Source organism: Mustela putorius, unplaced genomic scaffold, assembly GCF_011764305.1.
Source record: "Mustela putorius furo isolate JIRA1106 unplaced genomic scaffold, ASM1176430v1.1 tig00000640_pilon_pilon_pilon, whole genome shotgun sequence".
NCBI lineage: Eukaryota > Metazoa > Chordata > Mammalia > Carnivora > Mustelidae > Mustela > Mustela putorius.
The window spans coordinates 539,327-562,672 of record NW_025421432.1 but is presented as its reverse complement, the minus strand read 5'-3'; the positions used below and the strand labels follow the sequence as shown (position 1 = coordinate 562,672).

General features: G+C 36.8%; 1 long non-coding RNA gene across 1 annotated transcript in view; it reads left to right on the top strand.

Annotated features, from left to right (window-relative positions):
* LOC106004531 overlaps positions 1–23,346 on the top strand; it is an 81,031-nt gene that overhangs the window by 5,221 nt on the left and 52,464 nt on the right. The window contains exons 2-3 of the long non-coding RNA XR_006607527.1: positions 3,751–3,867; positions 5,210–5,354. This is a non-coding gene — a long non-coding RNA (uncharacterized LOC106004531). The remainder of the gene's footprint in view (positions 1–3,750; positions 3,868–5,209; positions 5,355–23,346) is intronic.

Sequence of the window (23,346 nt, the reverse complement as noted above, 5' to 3'; positions counted from 1 at the left end):
TGTTACAGCAATGTCATCCACAAGAGCCAAATTATGGAAACAACCCAAGCAAGCATCCATCACTTGGTGAATGGATAAAGATGTAGTAAATAGATACAATGGATACAGCAGATATTACTCAACCATTAAAAAGAATGAAATCTTGGGGCACCTGGGTGACTCAGTCGTTAAGCATCTGCCTTCAGCTCAGGTCATGATCCCAGGGTCCTGGGATTGAGCCCCACATCAGGCTCCCTGTTCTGTGGGAAGCCTGCTTCTCCCATTCCCACTCCCCCTGCTTGTGTTCCCTCTCTCGCTGTGTCTCTCTCTGTCAAATAAATAGTTAAATAAAATAAAATGTCAAATAAAATAAATAAAAATAAAAAGAATGAAATCTTGCTATTTGCAACTACATGGATAGAGCTAGATAGGATAATGTTAATCAAAATAAGTCAGTCAGAGAAAGACAAATACGATATGATCTCACCCATAGGTGGAATTTAAGAAACAAAATGAAAGAGCAAAGGGAAACAAGAAAAAGAGAGAGAGGCAAACCAAGAAAGAGACTCTTAAATATGGAGAACAAACTGATGGCTACCAGAAGGGAGGCAAACAGGGGATGGGCTAGATGTGTGATGGGGATTAAGGAGGACACTTGCTGTGATGAGCACAGGGGGACGTATGGAAGTTGAAACACTTTATTGTACACCTGAAACTAATATTACACTGCATGTTAATTAACTGTAATTTAAATTAAAACTTTTAAAGATTGCCTTCTCACATAATGCATTTGTGATGGTAAATCCAATACAAATCATTAATATTTAATTTAGATCACTAAAATCCTTGAGAGATCATTTTTAAATTCTTCCATACAGACCATTCCTAAAAAATTACCCTGTTTCTGATTCATATTCCACTACTAAAGCCACTCTATGGTACTCAAATATTTGTAATAAAACCTTGAATATATGAGAAATTATCTTACTGTTGGGGAATAAATGATGAAAAGGAAAAGAAATATCCTTTAAACTAATATTTTTTCATAAAATGTAGTCAATTACCAAACATTATTTTAGGCTGTCATTTTTTTTCCTCTTTTTGTGAATGTGCTTATGCAGGAGGGATATGAAATTAAAATAGGAAATGAAACTTAAAGTCAGTTTACCACAAAAAGAGCTGTTTCTGTGTAACCAGGAAGTGAGCAAAAATTTTTTGGTTTCCACGATAACACAAGGATCGCAACTGAAGCGCTATTTTAAAATTAGAGGAAATATAGGGACAAATTAATGACTTACTTGAGGTAGATCATGAAATCAGATGTCTCATTTATTTATTGGAAGCAGTGTAGATAAAAAAAAGAACTAAAAACTAAAATACATGAAATATGTGTGAGATATGTGGACACCCTTTTCCAACCATTATTCTGAATTATGAGATGTGTAGATGACTCTTGTGGTACATTCCTATGTTGTTGTTGACACAACTTTCTGTTTTCAGAGCAGAACAAATAAATATTTATGGCTTGCTTAGGACATTTGTTTTAAAAGAGGTTTTTGTAAATTTTATTAAGAGCTCTAGAGTACATTTTAGAATTTTCAGTGAGGATGTTTTATGTATACAAAGTATTTTGGTTAACATGTCTTTGTTACTTGCTTACACTTGCATTTTTGTTTAATTAAGACACTCTGATATCTTGATATGAATATAAAATTCATTTCTTTTTTTTTTATTCCTGCATTTTGATATTTCACCCACAACCAGTAATAAACAATGTTTCCAGAATTAGTATCTACTGCTGTGTAATGAATTAATCCCAAATTTAATGGCTAGTTATTATCTCACAGTTTCTGTGGGCTGAGAATTCAGGAAAGATTAGGGTGATAAACGATTCTGGTTTACCTGGGACTTGGGGAATTCCTGGGACATGGGATTTCCGGTGTCAAAACCAAGAAAGTTCTAGGCAAACCAGGATGGGTTGATCACCTTGGGCTTTCCTGGGTGATTCTGGCATCTCAGGCTTCCAGAGTCAGGATGTCAACAGGGTCACAGTTTGACTGAGGCTGAAGGATCAGCTTCCAAGGTGGTCGACTCATATGGCTACTGGCCAGATGCTTCCATTCCTTCTATTCCTTCCACTCCTTGCTGGATATGGGCAGAAGAGTTCAGTTCCTCACTACGTGCTTCTCTCCATGAGTAGAAACATGAGTATCTGCAAAATATGAAACTAACTAAAATTCATTTCTTTATATCTATATACTTATAATATATTAATATAGTGCTCATAGGTTATAATATTTTATTATTTATTCCCATTGAAATTTGTATCAGTTCGGTAAAAACCAATGCATCACATTTGAAGGAGCAACAAAACTTACTTTTTAAAAAATCTTATCTTTTTTCCTTTTTTTTGGTTGGTGGCTTTCTAACTACAAACTTCAGATACTATTATTGGGCTCTGCCAGACATTTGAGCTGAACAGACTAGAGGAGTCTTCTTTGTATCTGCTTAAGAGCTATGACAACACCAGGAGGTGGGACAAAGGTTTAGGTTATTTGAAAAACCATCACACTTGCCAAACTAAGTTTAAATCTGTGTGTGTGTAAATTGGCTGATTTCTGCTTTCTTCTTCTTTAACATCTCTGAAGGCTATTTCTTCAATGCTTTTGCAGTGAGCTAATGTAATAGTCTGCTAGCCCAATGTCCTTTCTCCAGGCACATTTAGCTGCTATCACTCAGCAAACCCAAGTATTTGTTGAGAACCTCTCATCGTGCTCAGCAGGAGTCCAGGAACATAAAGAATTATTTATATTGACCAATAATTCATTTCTCAGGTAGCTCCCAGTCTAGCCAGGAGGAAAACAAGTCAACAAACGCCCTTCTAGTTTGTTACTCCCTTTAGAAGTAGGTGAAAAAGCAATAGTGGAGGACTCAAGAAGGGAATGGGAAACTCTGGGTTCACAGCAAAAAACAGTCTTTCTAAAACATAATTTAATTTTTTCATTCTCTTACCTTAAATCTGTGAGTATCTTGCCACTGCCTATGGGGAGAAGCTCAAGGCCCTTAGCACCGACCTGTGATTTTTCCTTTGGTAACTATACTGCTCCCCAGACGGCATTTGGAAGTGAATAGTGTATTCTTATCTATTGGCAATTAATAAATTATTCCTTAACTTAGCAACTGAAAACAGCAAATATTGATTATATCATTTGAGATTCTATGGATCAGGAATTGGAATGGCTTAGTTGGCTAGTTCTGGTTCTGATGAGGTGGTAGTCAGGGTGGTTGGTCAGAACTATGGTCATCTGAATGTCCAAGAGGATCTGGTCCATGCTCACTCATGGCAGATGGCTTCAGTTCATTGGACTGTTTTGAGGGCATGACTGCTGCCTTTCCCCAGACCAGTGGTTTCTTTGTGTGTGTGTGTGTGTGTGTGTGTGTGTGTGTGTGTGAGACAGACAGACAGACAGAAAAAAAGAGGGACAGAGAGATACCAAGAGAGACTTCACAATCCTTTATTTTTAATTTTTTTTAATTTTTTATTTTTTTTTATAAACATATATTTTTATCCCCGGGGTACAGGTCTGTGAATCACCAGGTTTACACACTTAACAGCACTCACCAAAGCACATACCCTCCCCAATGTCCATAATCCCACCCCCTTCTCCCAACCCCCCTCCCCCCAGCAACCCTCAGTTTGTTTTGCTTCACAATCCTTTATGACTCAATCTCAAGAAAGGCAATTTATCAGCTCTGCTTTCACGCTATCAGGCGCACAAACTGTGGTGCAAAGTGGGAGCAGACTACCCAAGGGTATGAACAGCAAGAGTCTGGATGAGTGGGGATCACCTTGGAGGCTGGGACCACCTTGGAAGCTGGCTACCAAAAGTAAGGATACTTTTGGTTTTTCATAATGACTGGAGGTAGCTACGAACATGGGCAAGACCATTTCTTGTACAAGAAAGTATTGTATGCAAACTGTCAACCGTATTGCCAAATAGCTCTTCTACACTTTGCATACACTATATTCTCTTTGCATACACTATTTGCATACACTATATTCTTCTTCTATTTGCATACACTATATTCTCTTTGCATATATTATATTCTCCCCTATGTGCATACCTGGCCCTATCCGTACCTGGTTTCTGGCAATTCTCTGAAAAATACTATTTCTTCTGATCTCCAACTTCCTTCTGACTACAGTGCCTTCTTCAGTTGGGCAACCTTTCAAACTCCCTCTTTACCACTTAGTATAAAGCCCTTTATCTCTTGGATGCATTCCCTGATCACATTAAGCAATGATCCCTTGTTTTGCTCTGCCCTGTCTATGTATTTGTTATAGAACTTATTACACTGCTGTAATTACCTTTACCAACTCTTCTCCTCTAGAAGACGGTGAGCCTCAATCAGAGTATGTTGTATAATCTTAGCTTAACCTCACTGTCCCCATACTTTATGGTGTCCTAGCACAAAGAAGTACTTCTTATCATAACTTTTTAAAGGGATGACCCACTTAGTGATATGTTTTTGTGTTTGTGTTTGTGTATGTTTCTACATCATGGTGCCACTTAAGAGAGAATGGCAGAACACAGAAGCTTGAGAACAACTGATGTGCTCTGCTCAACCCAGATTCTGCTTTGTCCCATTGGTGTCTTGCTGAAGTACAAATTTACCTTCATATTTCATAATATATTTTTTAAATAAACATTTTATATCATTGAAAAAAGGATAACTGAAATTTGTATTTTTGTAGATCATGTTTGTTACTTTTAGGGGACATGACCTGATTAATACGCTTATCTTTCAAACAATGTTCATATTAAACAGTTTAGGATTCCATACAAATCAGGAAAGAATAACCCTGCCTCAGTGCATTTAATGATGTTTAACCACTAAGCTCCAAAAGTGAATGCAAGTTCTCTGTTATAGCCACTAGAATTTATTAAACTGGATCTTCAATAATAGGTTAAAAAGCTACTGTACTAAAAGAGACAGTACAAATAAGAAATGGGCTAAGATACAAGCAACAGGAATCAGAAGCTATGAAAACTAATGCTTCCTATTCTAAACAAGTTGGTACAATAGCCAAATGCATTAACCCAAGGAGTAGCTTATTAACCAATGCACCTGTGCTATCTAGGAATAATTTAGGAGTCTTCTAGGCCTTTTTTGCTTCTAGTGTTTGACCCCAGAATTATCTGTTTTTGTGTACTCCTATTTATGAAAGATTCAGCTTGCCAGTCCTGACCGTGCCTTGACTGACCTCCACCGAATCTTCCAGATCTTGAGAGCTTCCTGGACTTTCACCTGCTTCCAAATTCCTCTGATGCTCTTGGAAATTTGGCTAGTTCAATGTACACTCATTCATTCAGGTAACATTCTTAGCAATGAGCTATTGTTCCATGTCAACTCTGTGTCAGGCATATATGAATAGTAGAGGCCATAAAGAAATACTCCATGTGCTAGATCTCATGATGTTTACTTTCTAGTGGCCAGATATAGGAAATGATAATCTAGTACATAATACTACAATAAATAAATATTTTAGATAAGGATGTGGGCCATGGTAAAAATAAGACAAAGTAAAAGGTGAGAAAGTGACTTCCGTTAGGAGGTGATAATTTAAACTAAGTCTTGAATTATAGGAAAGAATTGACACGTGAATATCTGGGGAAAGAGAACTCTAAATGGAGAGACAAAGGGACCAACAAGCGTAGGGTTTCCGTGGTTGGGACAAGCTTGGCATGTAGGGGAGTCAGAAAGTTAACAAGTGATTTTGGAGCATGTCAAAAGGTTGAGAGATGCAGTCTGAAGACAGGAGAAGCTAGATCATGAAGGACATTATAGACTATGGAAAGGAGCCTAGATTTTATTTTAAATTCAGTTGAGCCAGTGGATGAATTTCGAAAACAGAAGCGATGTTTTGACCTTCCTATTCTGGTAACATAATCAGGAGCTCCTGAATCTACATCTGTGACCAAAGGTCTTCAAAGCATCCAACCATAGAGGAGGCTTGGGTGTGCTGATGGTATATTGTTTCTTCTATTGACCATGTTTGCACATCATGGAGCTTCAGCACCGGGTCCCACCTTCACTCAAGTTCAGGAAATCCTTTCTCCTAGATGTTACAGTCACTTTTACCTTTTGGTAAGACAGGCACTTAATTCTTCAGTCATTCTCTGCCTTTTTAACTCCCTTGTCAGGTCCATATTAGAGAGCTATAAGGAAACTGCCCAGACTTCTCCCCCACCAAAGCAAGCAAATAAACAAACCCTCAAAATTTAACATCTTCAACCCCATTCTGAGTTTCTTAATCCTAAGAATAGTTAAGTGGATTAGGCCCTTAAAAAATGTAATTTTAACACAGCCAAATAGTTGATGCCAAATATTCTTTACTTACTCTGTATCATACTATTCACTGTTTTACTAACTAGAGTACATTCCATGGCTATTCAAGGCACAGGACATTCAAACTGCTTAAGAAAATGGTTTTTGTTGTTGTTTTAGTTTCTTTGCTTGTTTTGAGAGAGAGAGAGAGAGCAAGCACGAGTGGTGGGGGGAAGGGTGGAGGGAAAAGGAAAGAGAGAATATTAAGCAGGCTCCATGCCCAGAGCGGAGCCCAATCTGGGGGCTTGATCTCACAGCCCTGAGATCACGACCTGAACTAAAAATCAAGAGTTGGACGTTTAACCAGCTAAGCCACCCAGGTGCCCAGGAAAGTTCTTAACCTACTAAGCTTAGATTAAAGTTCAGTTACTTTAAGATATTTCTTACCCGTTTCCTCAAAAATTGTCCTCCTCAATATTATCAAGACCATGCTTTTTTCATGTTAAGTTTTCTGTAATGGAAAAACATTTAAAAAAAAAAAAAACAAAAGAGCCACCTTGTGTAAACATGTAGAGCAGAAGGGCACCTGGGTGGCTCAGTTCATGATCTCAAAGGTCCCCTGGGATTGAGCCCCACACTGGGCTCCCTGCTCAACCGGGTGTCTGTTTCTCCCTCTGCTCCTCATCCCACTCATGCTCTCTCTCTCCCATTCTCTCTGTCTCTCTTTCTCAAATAAATACATAAAATCCTAGGGGAAAAAAGTCTTTAAAAAAAAAGGAGAGAACAAATAGAGCAGGAGTTCAGTTATGTGGATGCCCCCTTTATATTTTGTCTTCCTGGGGTTAGATGTTTTAAGAACTAAACGAAATCTTTACTTCTGCCTTTGAGCAATACTGTCTTAAGTAACTCTTAGACCACAATCAATATTTGAATTAAACATTTAGAGTAAAAATACAGGAAGTTTCCTTAAACATGAACACTTATGCTTTCAGGATTAGATAAGCAATAACAGAAAAGTAACTAACTTGGACCTCTATATGCTTCTTAATTATCTACCATATGTATAATTCTTATTGATTTTAACAGTGCTACATAAAGCAACTACCTGAAGCAACACTCTCTAAGACTCTATATATAAAGAAAATAAATTTGAGCCTCAACACTGTAAATGCATTTGTGGTCATTTAAAAAATCTAAGCTGATAAAATTATGTTGTAATTAAGATATGTAACCAAATTCTTAAGTTTCGACGAAAGTCAAAACAACAGAGTGAAGACTTCTACAGTAAAAAATAAATATATCCCAGGGATTTGATTATGTTGTATATAATGGAACGATAATCAAATTTTATTTGTTGCTATAACCTTAAAGTTGACTTGTTTCTCCACAAATATTATTAGAAAATATCATTGGACTGATTTGCTGTAGTATAATTATAAATTAACTCAAAATAGACAATGATGTGAATGTGCAACTAAACTGTTACAATTTCACTTTTGGTAATCAACGGTGTGTGCAAGATCTAAATCCAGGGGTTTGGGGCTTTGTAGGAATACTTTCCCCACCTTTCAAAAAATAGTTATTTTTTTAAAATTTAGGTTCAAAATTAGTTAACATATAGTGTAGTATTAGTTTCGGGGTAGAATTCAGTGACTCATCAGTTGCATAGAACAGCCAGTCCTCATTACATCACGTGCCTTTCCTGATGCCCATCAGCTTGTTACTACATCCCCCTTCCAGTAACCCTCGGTTTGTTCCCTATAGTTAAAAGTCTCTTATGGTTTGCCTCGCACTTTGTTTTTATCTCATTTTATTTTCCTTCCCTTTTCCTATGTCCACCTGTTTTGTTTCTTAAATTCCACATATGAGTGAAATCATGTTATTTGTCTTTCTCTGACTGGCTTATTTTGCTTAGCATAATACCTTAAACTTAATCAGCTTAGGTTAGAAAAATGACAGTCAGTAAGCTTGCAAAGGAAAGACTCAACCCACTTCTATTCTCTTTGGAGATAGAACATAGGCCTAAAAAAAAAAAAAACATTAAAAACTGACAATGATTCAATTGTCACACAGTCAAAACAGATTTATCAAAAACTAAAGAGCACAACTATTTAAATTCTACCTTGAACTTACCTGTAACCACCCCCTTTATTAAAAACAACAACAACAACGAAGTGGACTTCTATCCTTTCTATAGAGGTAAATTAATAAAATCTGAGGTGTACAATTTGAAATGTATCTGTTCAAAATATATGAGTAGCTAACAGTCATCCAAAGGAGAGAAAAATGGAGAACGGGAACTTAACAATGCATTAAAATTGTATGTTTTTTTTCCCACTCTCCACAATAACTTTTGATGTGGGCGAAACAAGCTGTAAGTTCCAGGCCATCAAAAATAAAGGAGTAATTGTCATTGGGAGGACCAGAGAGAAATTATCATGATATAGAGGTTAAGATCTCAGGCTCCTGAGTCAGACAGTCCTTGGTTTCAGTCCAAGCTGTACAATTTGAGGCAAGTCTCTTATTTCAAAATTGAGTTGCCTCCTGTGTAAAATGAGGCTAGTACTGGGAAACGTAAGTGAGATAATGGACAGGAAGTACTTAGTACAATACTTCATTCATTGTTGACACCAAACAATGGTTATTTCCTTTCATGCTTTTCACATGAATTTCTTAGGTACCAGGTACATGGAAGGCATCCTGTTGGGTTATAGGAATACGACAGGAGCAAGACTCTTACTATGAAACTTAATAAGAAGGAGAGAAGATTAAATATTTCATTATAAGAAAGGGCTGTGGGAATGTAGGAGCCCACGATCATTGTTGAAGAGAGTGGGACAAGAGGTAAACCAGAGAAGGCTGCTTGGAGGAGATTATTTTTAAGCTCAGAAAGGTGGGAATAGACGGGCTGAACAAGAAACAGAGTAAAAAAAGTTTTCAAGACGAAAAAAGCAGTGTATGCAAATAGCTTTTTTTTTTCTTCAGAGATTCTGATGGGTATACACTTTTCTCATCTTCATCTCTAGTTATTTTCATTTACTGGGACCTCTGTCTAGAACACTTTCCTTCCTCTTTGCATGCTCCCTGCCCCATTCCACCTCACCATACATCGTGGTTACTAATGATTAAGTAAAGACGTTGTCTGGACTTATAAGGTCATATTAGTACCTTTTAAGTCACATAGAGTAATATGAAATTTATCTTCAGGGCCACAAGAGGTCATCGAAGGTTTTAAGTGTGTGTGTGTGTTTGTGTGCGCGCGCGCGCGCGTGCGTGCGCATGTGTGTGCACGTGAACATATGTGTGCGACGATGCTGTTTCCTGAAAGGTAATATTCTTCCTTGTACTTTACTTAGCATCAACTTACCTTGAGAAAAGGAGAAATGAATCTTCCTAGATGCTTGGAAATAAAAACACAGATGGAATGGTCTGGAAGCTGAACATTATAGCATTAACTGAAGTTTTAGATAGCCCTGTAGTCAGCATGAGAACAGTATCTGCTCTGATACTACACTGACATGTGCAACAAGAAGAGAAACCAAACCCACAAGAAATGGTCCATGTGGGCCAGAGGCAGAAGAGAAACTGGGAAGATAATTCGATTTGCTTATTGCACTCCAAATAAACCCCAAGTTCCTCAACTTAACTTAGAAGGCCCTCCAATGTTTTTCCCGTCTGTACCTCCCTTTCTGCATCTCATACCATATCCTCAAGTCGCCACTGGACTTTCGATTTCTTTATGGCTGTTTCTCACCCCCTCTGCTTAAAGACACAGTTTCATTTTAGTAGATCATTCTGTTCTTATTCACTTGCTTAATTTCTCGCCAGCCTTTGGATCTGTCCTTATATGTCCTTTCTTCCAGAAAGGTTTCTAAGTACAGTAGCTGCCTCTCGTTATGTTCTTCCCCTGTTAGAGCACTTCCTGTACTTCACGGAGGGCCCCAAACAATGAGGGTAAGGAGCTAATATACAGAGGAATCATGGACTCTATGATCGCACTAGTACATAGTGGGTGTTTAATAAGTGTGTGTTGGAAACTATAACTGACTTGTCCATTGACTTAATGAATGGATAAATAAATAAAACCAAAAAAAATCAAAACAAAAAACCGTAAGAACACCCATAAAAGAAAGAAGGGAGGGCAGGGCACTGTGTTGATGCTTTATCCATAATGTTTATAGTTTACTGCTTGGGGCACCCGGGTGGTTCAGTCAGTTAAGGTATAGGCTACAGCTCAGGTTATGATCTCGGGGTCCTGGGATCAAGTCCCACACCGGGATCCCTGCTCAGTGGGGTGTATGCTTCTCCCTTTCCCTCTGCCTGTTCCCCCTGCCTCAGGTTCCCCTGCTCAATGGGAAGTCTACTTGTTCCTCTTCCTCTCTGACCATTCCCCACCCCTGCTCATGTTCTACTCCTTTCTCTCTCCCAAATAAATCAAATCTTTTTTTAAATGTTGACTGCCCGGAACTCTTTCTGCTACTTCGTTGTTAGTGGATAGAATTGCAAAGGATTTCTGTATATGGATTTTGTATCCTATCACCTTACTGAATTCATTTGTCAGTTCTACTAGTTTTATGATGGAGTCTTTTGGCTTTTCTATGTAGTGTATCATCTCATCTGCAAATACTGAGAGTTTTACTTGTTACCTCTTTGGATGCTTTTTATTCTCTTATTGTCTGATTGCTGTGGCTAGAACTTCCAGTACTATGTTGAATAAAAGTGGCAAAAGTGGACATCTTTGTCTTGTTCCTGAGCATAGAGGAAAAGCTCTCAGTTTTTCACCATTGAGTTTGATACTGGCTGTGGATTTTTCATATATGACTTTTTTTTTTTCCCAAAGATTTTATTTATTTATTTGACAGAGAGAGATCACAAGTAGATGGAGAGAGAGGCAGGCAGAGAGAGAGAGAGGGAAGCAGGCTCCCCGCTGAGCAGAGAGCCCGATATGGGACTTGATCCCAGGACCCTGAGATCGTGACCTGAGCCGAAAGCAGCGGCTTAACCCACTGAGCCACCCAGCCGCCCTCATATATGACTTTTATTATGTTGAGCTATATTTCCTCTAAGCCTACTTCATTGAAAGTTTCTATCATGAATGGATGTTATACTTTATCAAATGTTTTTTCTGCATCTGCTGAAATCACAATATGGTTTTTATCTGTTCTCTTGTTGATATGTTATATCACATTGACTGATACATGAATATTGAACCTTACATCCCAGAAATAAATCTCACTCAATCGTGGTAAATTTTTTTTTTAAATGTATTGTTGGGGGCACCTGGGTGGCTCAGTGGGTTAAGCCGCTGCCTTCGGCTCAGGTCATGATCTCAGGGTCCTGAGATCGAGTCCCGCATCAGGCTCTCTGCTCAGCAGGGAGCCTGCTTCCTCCTCTCTCTCTCTCTGCCTGCCTCTCTGCCTACTTGTGATCTCTGTCTGTCAAATAAATAAATAAAATCTTTAAAAAAAAAGTTTAAATGTATTGTTAGATTTGATTTGCTAGTGTTTTGTTGAGGATTTTTGCATCTATGTAAATCAGAGATATTGGCGTATAGTTCTCTTTTTTTTGTAGCGTCTTTATCTGGTTTTGGCATCAGGGTAATGCAGTCCTTACAAAATGAATTCGGAAGTTTTCCTTTCTCTTCTATTTTTTGGAATAGTTTGAGAAGCGTAAGTATAAACTCCTCTTTAAATGTTTGGTAGAATTCACCTGTAAAGCCATCTGGTCATAGACTTTTATTTGCTGGGAATTTTATTTATTACTGAATACAATTTCATTGCTGGTAATCAGTCTGTTCAAATTTTCTATTTCTTCTAGGTTTAGTTTAGGTATATTATATGTTTCTAGGAATTTATTCATTTCTTCCAGAGGGTCCAATTTGTTGGCATATAATTTTTCGTAATATTCTCTTACAGTCCTTTGTAGTTCTATGGTGTCAGTGGCTATTTCTCTCCTTTCATTTCAGATTTTGTGTACTTGAGCCCGCTCTCTTTTTAAATTTATTTATTTATTAAAAGATTTTATTTATTTATTTGAGAGAGAATGAGTGAGAGAGAGCATGAGAGAGGAGAAGTTCAGAGGGAGAAGCCGACTCCCCAAAGAGCTGGAAGCCCGATGTGGGACTCGATCCTGGAAGTCCAGGATCATGACCTGAGCCGAAGGCAGTGGCTCAACCAACTGAGCCACCCAGGCACCCCTTTCTTTTTTAATTTAAATCCCAAATGTCTTGAATGCCGCTGCAATAAAAATAAATTAAAAGTGACACCGGTCCCCAACCTTGAGTAACTAGAATTTTGAGAGAATAGGAAACTTAAAGTTCTGGGTATGAGTGTTTTGAGAATACAAAGCAATAGACCAGGTTTTAACATCTAATAAATAATAAACTAGAAGGCTAAAGAATATTTATAATTCAGATACCTTTGAAGACACTAAGATATAAAGCAAAGTTTGGGTAATAGTCCTTTCTTGTTAGATCTCATCATCATAAAATTTATATCCTATATTTATATATCTTATATATATTATATTTTATATTTATCTTAAATGTAGTATTTGTTTACAAGAAGAGCTTATATGAGACTTTAGTTTTATAATCATTATTTTTATTACTAACCTCAAAATGCTTGTTGCTTGTTTACTTGGGTGTTATGGAAAACTCTGCTTAATCTTTGTAGATTTTGCTTTTGTAAATTAGATTTAAAAGGACTCAAATTTAACCTGCTGGCAATTATTTAATTGCTTTTGTTATAATTAACTCAATTTCATTATGATAGAATTAAGTCAATACATATAAAAGATTGTTCAGAGTATCATGAAATTAGGAATCAATGAATTAATTTCATTTATGATTAAATAAAATAGTTTGTGAATGCAACAGACACATTTGTAAAATGTAATGCCATTACTGTATCAGCAAGAGTCTGTTAATTTTAAGCAAGGTTCCTGAATTTCTTTTTTTTTTTAAGATTTTATTTATTTATTTGACAGAGAGAGGCAGAGAGGCAGGCAGGGAAAGAAGGGAAGCAGGCTCCCTGCTGACCAGAGAGACCGATGCGGGGCTTGATCTCAGGACCCTGAGATCATGACCTGAGCTGAAGGCAGAGGCTTAACCCACTGCACCACCCAGGCACCCCAGGTTCCTGAATTTCTTTGGAAGATTGGCAAAGCCCAGCTGGTTGATACCAATACCTATGTTCACTTCTCCTTTAGTGTACTGCTAGACTACATTCCAGCCCCCCACGAGGGGGGCCAAGAGTCCAAGTTCTGAGCCTAATATGGGCCTGAATGACGTGTATTTTCCAAGTGTGGTCCCTAAACCTTTGAACAAGATCATTTTCTGTACCTCCTGCTATCTAGCTGCAGAAAATCCTTTGGAAATCTCCAAGACCTTAGAATATGGTGGAAATAAATGACAGGAGCCTAAGTCCCTGAGAAACCCTAAAGAGTAGAGTCTACCATTTCTTGTCTTCGATGTGATATGAATGAGGAATAAATCCCTACTGTTGTAAGCCATCAAGATTTAAGGATATTTGTTATAGTAGATAGTCTAATCTGAATAATACAAAGGATATGAAGAAAATTCTAAACTTTTCTTATGCCTTTCTCTCTTAAATACCACCGAACATGCTCAATGTTACTATATATTATATTATCATTAATTCTGTACAAATTTATCTAAATGAAGATGGCATTGATCTGGATATTGCTAGGAAAGCTGTTTACCAAATGTTTCCTGCATTTTTACAATAAGAAATGTGCATCTAAATTAGAAGTATATAGTACTTACCATAGAGCCAAAACATTCTCACTCTGCCTGCAAAACACTAAAATGCCTTTGTTAATGTTTAGTAATATTTTCTTCCCCTACATGCTCCATATATTCTGCTAAGATCTTTCTACTGTACAATTTCTTCAGTAGAAAAAGAGTAATTTGGGCTTGTAGAGAGTCTGATTTAATGAAAATCAATATTACCAACCCATTTTATCAAATCATATCATGAAATACTCATTCAAATCAGAGTTAATTCTTATTTCATTTTTTAAAGTGAATATAGTTTCTGCTATTAAAAAAACAAAATTGCATCATAGCTACAAGACTGATTAATTGTTAGCAATATAAAGTTTCTCATTCTTCAAGTGCATGGAAAAACTTTGATCGTGAGGGCTAACAAAAGTAGTACAGTTATTTCTGAAGTATTGTACATTGTTTTTATTTCATTATACCCAGAATCCAAATCAGAACAATAAGGAGTCTCTGTCATTCTGAAATAGCATTTTTGGCTGACTGATTTTATGAGTGAATGCAATGTTCCCCTTAATTAATTCAATCTGAAAGGAAGTGAGCATTCCCCCCCCCCCTCATTTTACAGATGAGAAAATTGAGATTCAGAGCAGAAAGGTAACTTGCTTAAGGATCTCCACCTAATAAATGGGAGAGCTACATTTGACCCCAACGAGATTGTCTCTGATAGCCTGACCCCTCATGACTAAATCTATTAACCAGAATTTCTCAGACCTGAGAACTAACAGATTATTGAGAATGTATCTGTGGATTACTAAGGATCTATAGACCCTAGGCTGGGAAATATGAAAATTAACTACTAGGCATAGTCTTATGTTATATCTTGGTCTAATAAAATCATAAACACAGATTTACATAGAAATTACAAGGCATGATGGTAAAAGAAGCTATCAGATTATCTAAAACGTGTGTATACATGCATGCATATCTGTCTATCCCGCCATTTGTTCTTCCAGTTATTAAAGAGTCTGGACTTGGTTGTGTGCAGATAGAGACTTTAGTATTCTCTACTCACTGCCTTTGCAGTGCTCTTGAAGCAGTCTTTAAATCTAGGTCTGCAAATGGCTGTACCCTGAAGACTTTAAAAGCAATAAAGGAGCAAGGATAGGTGAAAGAGGATAAATTTCCAGATACTCAATTTCTTTCCTTCCTTCCTTCTTCTTTCTTTCTATTTGACAGAGAGAGAGAGAGAGAGAAAAAACGAGAGAGCATAAGCAGGAGAAGCAAGCATCCCACTGAGCAGGGGTTGGATCCCAAGATCCTGGAATCGTGACCTGAACCGAAGAGAGACACTTCACCATCTGAGCCACCCAGGCACCCCCATATACTCCATTTCTTATGTATTCTTTCCTAAGACTAACCTAGTTTTGAATGATCTGTGGAAGAGACTGAAGGGCACTTCCCCTTTCCAGTCTCTTCTGTCTGGCTTCACAGAAGGACGGCATACGTCTCAAAATTCTCTCTGGACATCAAAGTGACTTCAAAATATTGGTATTAAAAAGATAAATCATTGTCAACAGATAACCAAGGAAATATAAATCACCTTAGGACTTGTGTCTTTCCATGTCTTATAGACATTGCTGTTAAAGTTGAGAAACTGGGGTGCCTGGGTGGCTCAGTGGGTTAAAGCCTCTGCCTTTGGCTCAGGTCATGATCCCAGGGTCCTGGGATCGAGCCCCACATAGGGCTCTCTGCTCAGCGGAGAGCCTGCTTCCTCCTTTCTCTCTGCCTGCCTCTCTGCCTACTTGTGACCTCTGTCTGTCAAATAAATAAATAAATCTTTAAAAAAAAAAAAAAAAGAAAATTGAGAAACTGAGACTTAAAACGGATTGGTACTGTTCCTTGTTGTTTAAAGACCTCACCTCTCGCATGTTACCATTTTCACAGAATGCACAAATTTTGAGGGAGTTTCACAAAAGCAAAGCAAATAACATAGCTAAGAAATACTAAATATTGAAAGCAACTCTTTTCAAGAATTTAAATATAAGCAGTTCTGGGACTCCTGGGGGACTCAGGTCAGGATTCTGGGGTCTTGGGATCAAACCCCACTTCAGGCTCCTTGCTCAGTGAGGAGACCTCTCCTCCTCCCTCTTCCTCTGCCTCTGCCCACTGCTCAGTGCTCTCGCTCTCTCTCTCTTGTTCTCTCCCTCAATAAATAAATACATCTTAAGAAAAAATAAATATAAGCAGTTCTTTTCAACTCTTCTCAACTTTGGGGCATGTTGCTAGTGAAAAGAAAATCTTTGAAGAGTTGAAGCAGTATAGGTTAATGAAGTAGATACTTTCAATGTAATTGGAATATTTTTTGAGACCACCAAAATTTTCAATATACTATTGGGTAAAACCCATGGATAAAATTTTTATGATTTCTTTCCGATTTGATATGTATTATTCAACAAAGGAGTCCAAACCAGTTTTATCAAGTCATATCATGAAATACTTATTTTAATTATTCAATCCTCTTATTTCTTCTTATAAAATGACTATACTTTCTTTTTATTAACAAAAGTATACACTAGCTCCTAGACTCGTTAGTTTGGGGTAAAAGAAGTTTCTCTTTATTTAGATACATGGAAAGTTTGATCATGCTGGCTAGTAAAATTGATGAATTCACTCTGATTTCATATAGAATAATTTAGTTATTCCCAGAGACTGAGTAACAAAGTCTGTCACAAGAAGGTACACATATTTAGCAAGGAAATATTTCTGGGTATATAAATGATTTATGATCTAGGCTATGTATTACATGCATTATTAAAAAAATAAGTAATAAGAAGTAGCATATTGATTTAAATTTTTAAATAAATTGTTATATGAATTAATCTTTTCTTGATTGAGAGAACTCTATTTTACAAGACATGTTTTATATTTCTCAGTGTTTTTTATAATACTTTTGAAAATGAGCATTAAAATGCTTACCTGAATAGAAAAATGAAGTTAGGCTTTCCTTATCACAAAGTATTTTATTCTGCTTTCCAAGTTTTATTATAAAGAAATATTGATATATCTAGAATATGTATCTTATTCATTTACTGTTATGTGTAATTGCAGTTAAACTGCTGCATAATGATTTGTCCAACTGTTAGTATCATCAACTCAAGGGCAACAATTTGTTTGTCATATAGTAAAGTTGTGCTTGCAATTATTAACATTATTGATTCATTAAATAAATGCAATGATAGCCATTTTCTAACAAAGTATTTTTTGGGCATGAGGAGACAGGATCAGGAGCTGTGCTATAAGCGAACATACTATATTTTGCTAAAATTTTTATTACCCAAAGTTAGATTTAGAGGACATTGTCTAACATCTGCAGTATACTTCTATCCATGTTCTATCACACAAAGAGTCTGTGGTATGTGCCAAATGACTATTAAGAGTCAAGAGACGGTGTAATTTAATGAAACAAACAAGGATAGTATAGGCTGCTATTTCAAAGGTCACAGATAGCCATACACACTTTGGGATACACACTTTGTTCTTTTCTACTGATGAAAAGCACCACTCTGGGTTGGAGTCACTGTTTATTAGACTCCGCATTCCCCTTTTCCTGATTTACTTTCACTTTTGCAAGAACACATTCTCAAGTCCCTTCTTAACAAAGGGGTTATCAGAGGTAACTTCTGCATCCACAAATATTTTTAAATGGCTTTAGTTGGCCCTTATGCTTGATGAGATATTTTGGTTGTTTATTAAATTCTAACAACTCATTTCTCAACAGAATTTTGAAGATGTTACTTCATTAGATTCTAATATCCAGTGTTACTGATAATATTTTGAGGTTGGTATAATTCTTAGTCTTTCGTAAGAAGACTTGTTTTTCTGACTGAAAATCTTTTATGATCTTGTCTTCATCCCTGGAATACTGAAATATTCAAAGTGCATCACTATGGGTTTCGAGAATCACCCCCCCCCCATTTAGTATAATAGGTATTTTGTGGGTTCTTTCAATCCTAAAATTCCTGGCCCTTTAGCTTTGGAAATTCTCTTCTGTCATTTCTTTAGAATTTCCCCTATATTGCCTTTGTTTTCTTACTGGAAATTATAATATCTGATGTTAGACTGTTGTCAGAAAGTCTTGTTTTCAAGATTTTATTTTTAAGAAATCTCTACCCCAACATGGGGCTCAGACTTACAACCCTGCCATCAAGAGTCCTATGCTGTACTGACTGAGCCAGCCAAGGCTCCAGGAAGTTTTTTTAAAGATTTTATTTATTTAACAGAGAGAGAGACCACAAGTAGGCAGAGAGGCAGGCAGAGACAGAGAGGGGGAAGCAGGCTCCCTGCTGAGGGGAGAGCCCAATGTGGGGCTCCATCCCAGGACCCTGAGATCATGACTTGAGCCACCTAGGTGCCGCAGGAAGTTTTTTGAAAATAGTTTTTTGGTTTCACAGTGAGAAATGGTTTTACCAGCTAAATTGCATAGTAACAAAATTAAGCTAAATCTGCAGCTCCAGAGTTTTTAGACAGTTTGTTTAAAGCACACAGCAAGAAAAAAAAAATTATAAAAATGTTATATTGGCAAATATGTACTAAAATTTAGAGTAATTTAGTTTCCCATACCTTTCTGGGTAGATTGAGGGGAGTCTTAATTTCATGAATAAGAGAAAAACCAAAGCAAGATGACAGGAATTGAAATCCTGGCTTCACCACTTTCTAGCCAGGAGATATTAGGCAAGTGACTTCATCCATCCATGCTTCAATTTTCATCTTTAAAATGAAGTATCAATGGGTGCCTGGATGGCTCAGTGGGTTAAAGCCTCTGCCTTCAGCTCAGGTCATGATCCCAGGGTCCTGGGATCGAGCCCCACATTGGGCTCTCTGCACAGCGGGGAGCCCGCTTCTTCCTCTCTCTCTCTCTCTCTGCCTGCATCTCTGCCTACTTGTGATCTTTCTGTCAAAAAAGTAAATAAAATTAAAAAAAAATAAAATGAAGTCTTAGCAGGACCTGTCCATAAGGTTGTAATAAGGGTTGAATTGTTATTTTTTTTTAAAGATTTTGTTTATTTATTTGACAGAGTGAGAGATCACAAGTAGGCAGATCAGCAGGCAGAGAGAGAGGGGAAAGCAGGCTCCCCACTGAGCAGAGAGCCCGATGTGGGGCTTTATCCCAGGGGCTCAATCCCAGGACTCTGAGATCATGACCGAAGCTGAAGGCAGAGGCTTAACCCACTGAGCCACCCAGGCGACCTGGGTTGAATTGTTAATAGGTTAAGCTGTATGAAATGTCTGTGTCGAACTGGTTTTGACTGATAATTTCAGTTTCACATGGTTGAGCCTAATGTAACAGATTTAGGAACAAATAGTGCCTGACGCATGGTGAAGACTACACAGCATAAGTCTTAGCTATGAGTCAGTTAAACCAGATGCCATTAGAGTAACAGGTGCAAGGTAGCCATTGTTAGGTCAATTTTGGTAAAGCCATTAAAGAATACTTCTCAGAAGTGGAGAAAGTAAGTGACTTTCACTTCTAGGCAACCAATCTTTTTGCAAGTCAATGCTTTTCAAATTATTTGCTTTTGACAAAAATTGAAGGAGGACCTAAATGAGGTTATTAACAGTTATTTTTGGTGATAGATTACTGGGTTATTTTCACTTATAACATGGAATTCAAGGGGCGCCTGGGTGGCTCAGTGGGTTAAAGCCTCTGCCTTAGGCTCAGGTCATGATCCCAGGATCCTGGGATCGAGCCCCATGTCAGGCTCTCTGCTCCGCAGGGAGCCTGCTTCCTCTCCTATCTCTCTCTGCCTGCCTCTCTGCCTACTTGTGATTTCTCTCTCTGTCAAATAAATAAAATCTTAAAAAAAAAAAAACATGAAATTCAAATAATTGAGTGATGTTTATGTTAAAAAATACTGTCATTTCTTTTTTTTAAATATTTTATTTATTTATTTGACAGATAGAGATCACAAATAGGCAGACAGGCAGGCAGAGAGAGAGGAGGAAGCAGGCTCCCTGCTGAGCAGAGAGCCGGATGCGGGACTCGATACCAGGACCCTGAGATCATGACCTGAGCTGAAGGCAGAGGCTTAACCCACTGAGCCACCAAGGTGCCCCAATTATTTTATTTTTCTAATAAAATTTTACCTTTAGTTATTTTGGATGACATTTATAGAATATATTTTTTTGAAGAATTGAATATCATATTAAAATAACTTGATCCAGAAAAATTACATATTAAACTGTAAGAGATTTTTAACAAGTTAATAAATTAAACTTAGTTTATAGTCATAACCTAATACTCTTACTTCTGAACAGATAGGCATAAATCAACAACCATGTTGTGTAAGAAAATGTTCAACTGAGGAATAAGATACCAGGCCAATGCTGACTTCTAATTTCTGGGAGTGGAACTTCTTTTTTTTTTTTTTTCTTTTAAGATTTTATTTACTGAGAGAGAGAGAGAGAGAGAGCAAGCACACAAGCAGGGGGAGAGCCAGAGGAAGACAGAAAGAGAGAGAATCTCAAGCCAACTCCATGCTGAGCTGAGAGCCCAACTTGGGGCTCGCAAGATCCTGAGATCACAACCTGAGCTGAAATTAGGAGTTGGGTGCTTAATAGACCAAGCCACCCACGTGTCCCATGGGAGTGGCACTTCTTAAGCCTTTCTCCCTTGGATTTAGTAAACACCATTTCTCTACTGTTAAGGCAAAGTGAAAACCCTAGATTAATAATTTACAATTTGGACAATGTTCAGCTTGCCCCATTCCCTGAGGTTCTGCTTTGATAAACAAGGCTGAAATAGAGACTAGGGCAATGATATGTAACAGCTGAGCTATCTGTAATCAGCCATGAGAAAGATCATGGCCTCTTAATTATTTTTTTATCATTCTTTAGAATGGAGGGAATTGATGACTCTTTTTTCTCAGTCTTGGGTTTTTAGTTGTTGAATTTAAGTCCATCAATAAGAAAATTGATACTCAGCTTACAAACACAGAATGAAGCTCAGATTTTTTAAATTGTATAGGGAAGTTACTGTAAAAACCCTAGAATGCATCCTCAGATAAAGGGAGCCATGACCTCCAGCTTGAAGTTCTATAAACAATATGCTCTCCAGCTTTTAGACAAGTGCCATCTAAACCCGAGACAGCCTGGGGTTCCATCAGAACCACAGAATGCCTGTACTACTATTTATAAGACAAATTCATGGAGATTCATTTTTTAAAAAAATCAAAATAGATAGACCTATTATTAAGTTTCTGTCATTTTATATAAAAATTTCTGGAAAAGTATAAAATAAAATTAAGATTATTACAATCAGTACTATAAGGTAAAATTAAGAACAACTTTTAGTCTCTTAGTATTAATCAATTCTTTAAAATTGTATTGCAGAATAAATGTACCAAAGCTGGAAGAGAAGAAAAAACACATGATGAAAAGTATAGTAACTGTCCTGATGAAATTATATATAAGGAAGTCAGCAATTGGATGAAAAGACTATTTCCCAGTATCCAGATATTTTCTAAGAATGACTAGCTAACAACATTGTTTCTTTTGTTTTTGGCCACCATTCTCTAGTTTATCACTGACCTAATCAAGTCAACATCACTGGGGCTGGGAGTAGACTCCAAGTACATGAAAACAATGAGATTAGAAACACATCTCAGTCTTCTATAATGTAGAGATAGCAGAGACAAAGTATCAATACATTCAGCCTGGGAAATATTAGTAAGAACAAAATCACAGAGAACAGTTTGGGAATACATAAAGAAACCTTGGAAGCTCCCAACTTCCAATAATCTTACAGTTTTCAATTTATACATTATCTTCTCAGAGTACTATAATTTATAATTGATTCTGGCCTCACATGTGGAAAGACAACAGATTTGAAAGTTTATGTGTGACTTTCCTTCAATATCTAAACCAATGACTAAATATTACAACCATTCAAGGCAATGCATATATTTATTAACATAATTGTATTGCCCAAGAGTACAACATGTTATTTTCCACATGTCACTTTCTATTTGACAATAATATCTGATTTACTCAGTGGTCAATCTTCTGTTCATTTCAACATTTGTAATAATCTGAGAACTGAGAGCAAACAGGAATGTTCAGATCCATTGAAATACCTGGTGTTTTAAGATTCATGCATCTTGTCTATTGGCTAGATCCTCAATTCAATATTTTATGTGATGAATGGACATTTTCAACAAGCTTGTTATTTCATTTCTCTGTCCACATCAAAGTGGATGGGGAAGAACTGAAAGATTTGTTTGAGAATCTATGCATTCATTCCATAAACATTTTTAAAAGAACCTGTGTGTTCAACCCTGCACTGACAAACTAAAATGTTATATAATAATTAAATAATAGCCATAGAAGAGACAAAAAAGTAACCATACTAAAGCCAAGCATAAAATTGGTGATCATGAAAATGACTCTAAATTGTTATAATAACATCTAAATTATGCTTACAATTCTTTGTGTGTGAAAGCAAGTAGGAAGCATGTTTGTTTTAGTAGGACATTTTAAATATTATCTTCATTTTCTAGGACTGTAACTTAAAATACATATTGTTGAAAATGTAATCTTTAATACTTAATTTATTTTATAACGTTCATTTACTGAAGCAGATTTCACAACAGCAGCAGGTGTACAATGATATTAACGGGCAGTGCCTCACTGTTTCTTTAGAAACTTCTAGAATTTATTCTCATAAAAATAATTATCTCCAAAGGCCAGTAGAGAAATTTAATAAGCTTGAGATTAATTATGATTACATTATGTCTCAGAAAATGGACATTGTGTAATAAGGTACAGCTAGATTCCCTGGAGAAACCACAGCGGTTATTTCCAATTGGCTATTTCTATTAGATACAGGAATAGCACCAAGAAGCTTTGAAAATTTAATAATCTCTGTCCTCCCTAGAGGACTCAATCAGTAGATTGAAATGAAATGTTATGTTGTATTTCAAAATAGAATATTCTGAATTATGTACACAAATTAATATTAGTGGTCATTCAGAAAAGTAATCAAACATTGCACCTGTGAAACTAGCCATACAGAATGGCATGAGTTCATAAGTTCAAGGGCTTCATAAAATATTGCTGTGGGCAAGTAAGCATTTAAATCAAAATTGAAAATACAAGCCTCAGGTCTATAGCTTAATGTATTTTCTGGTCTAAGTTGCATATGTATTATCATATTTTGTGCTTATATAAAATGCAACAGTTTTCAAAAATAAACACAAATGGCCACCACCAGTCAAATTAGTAACATCCCAGTGAAA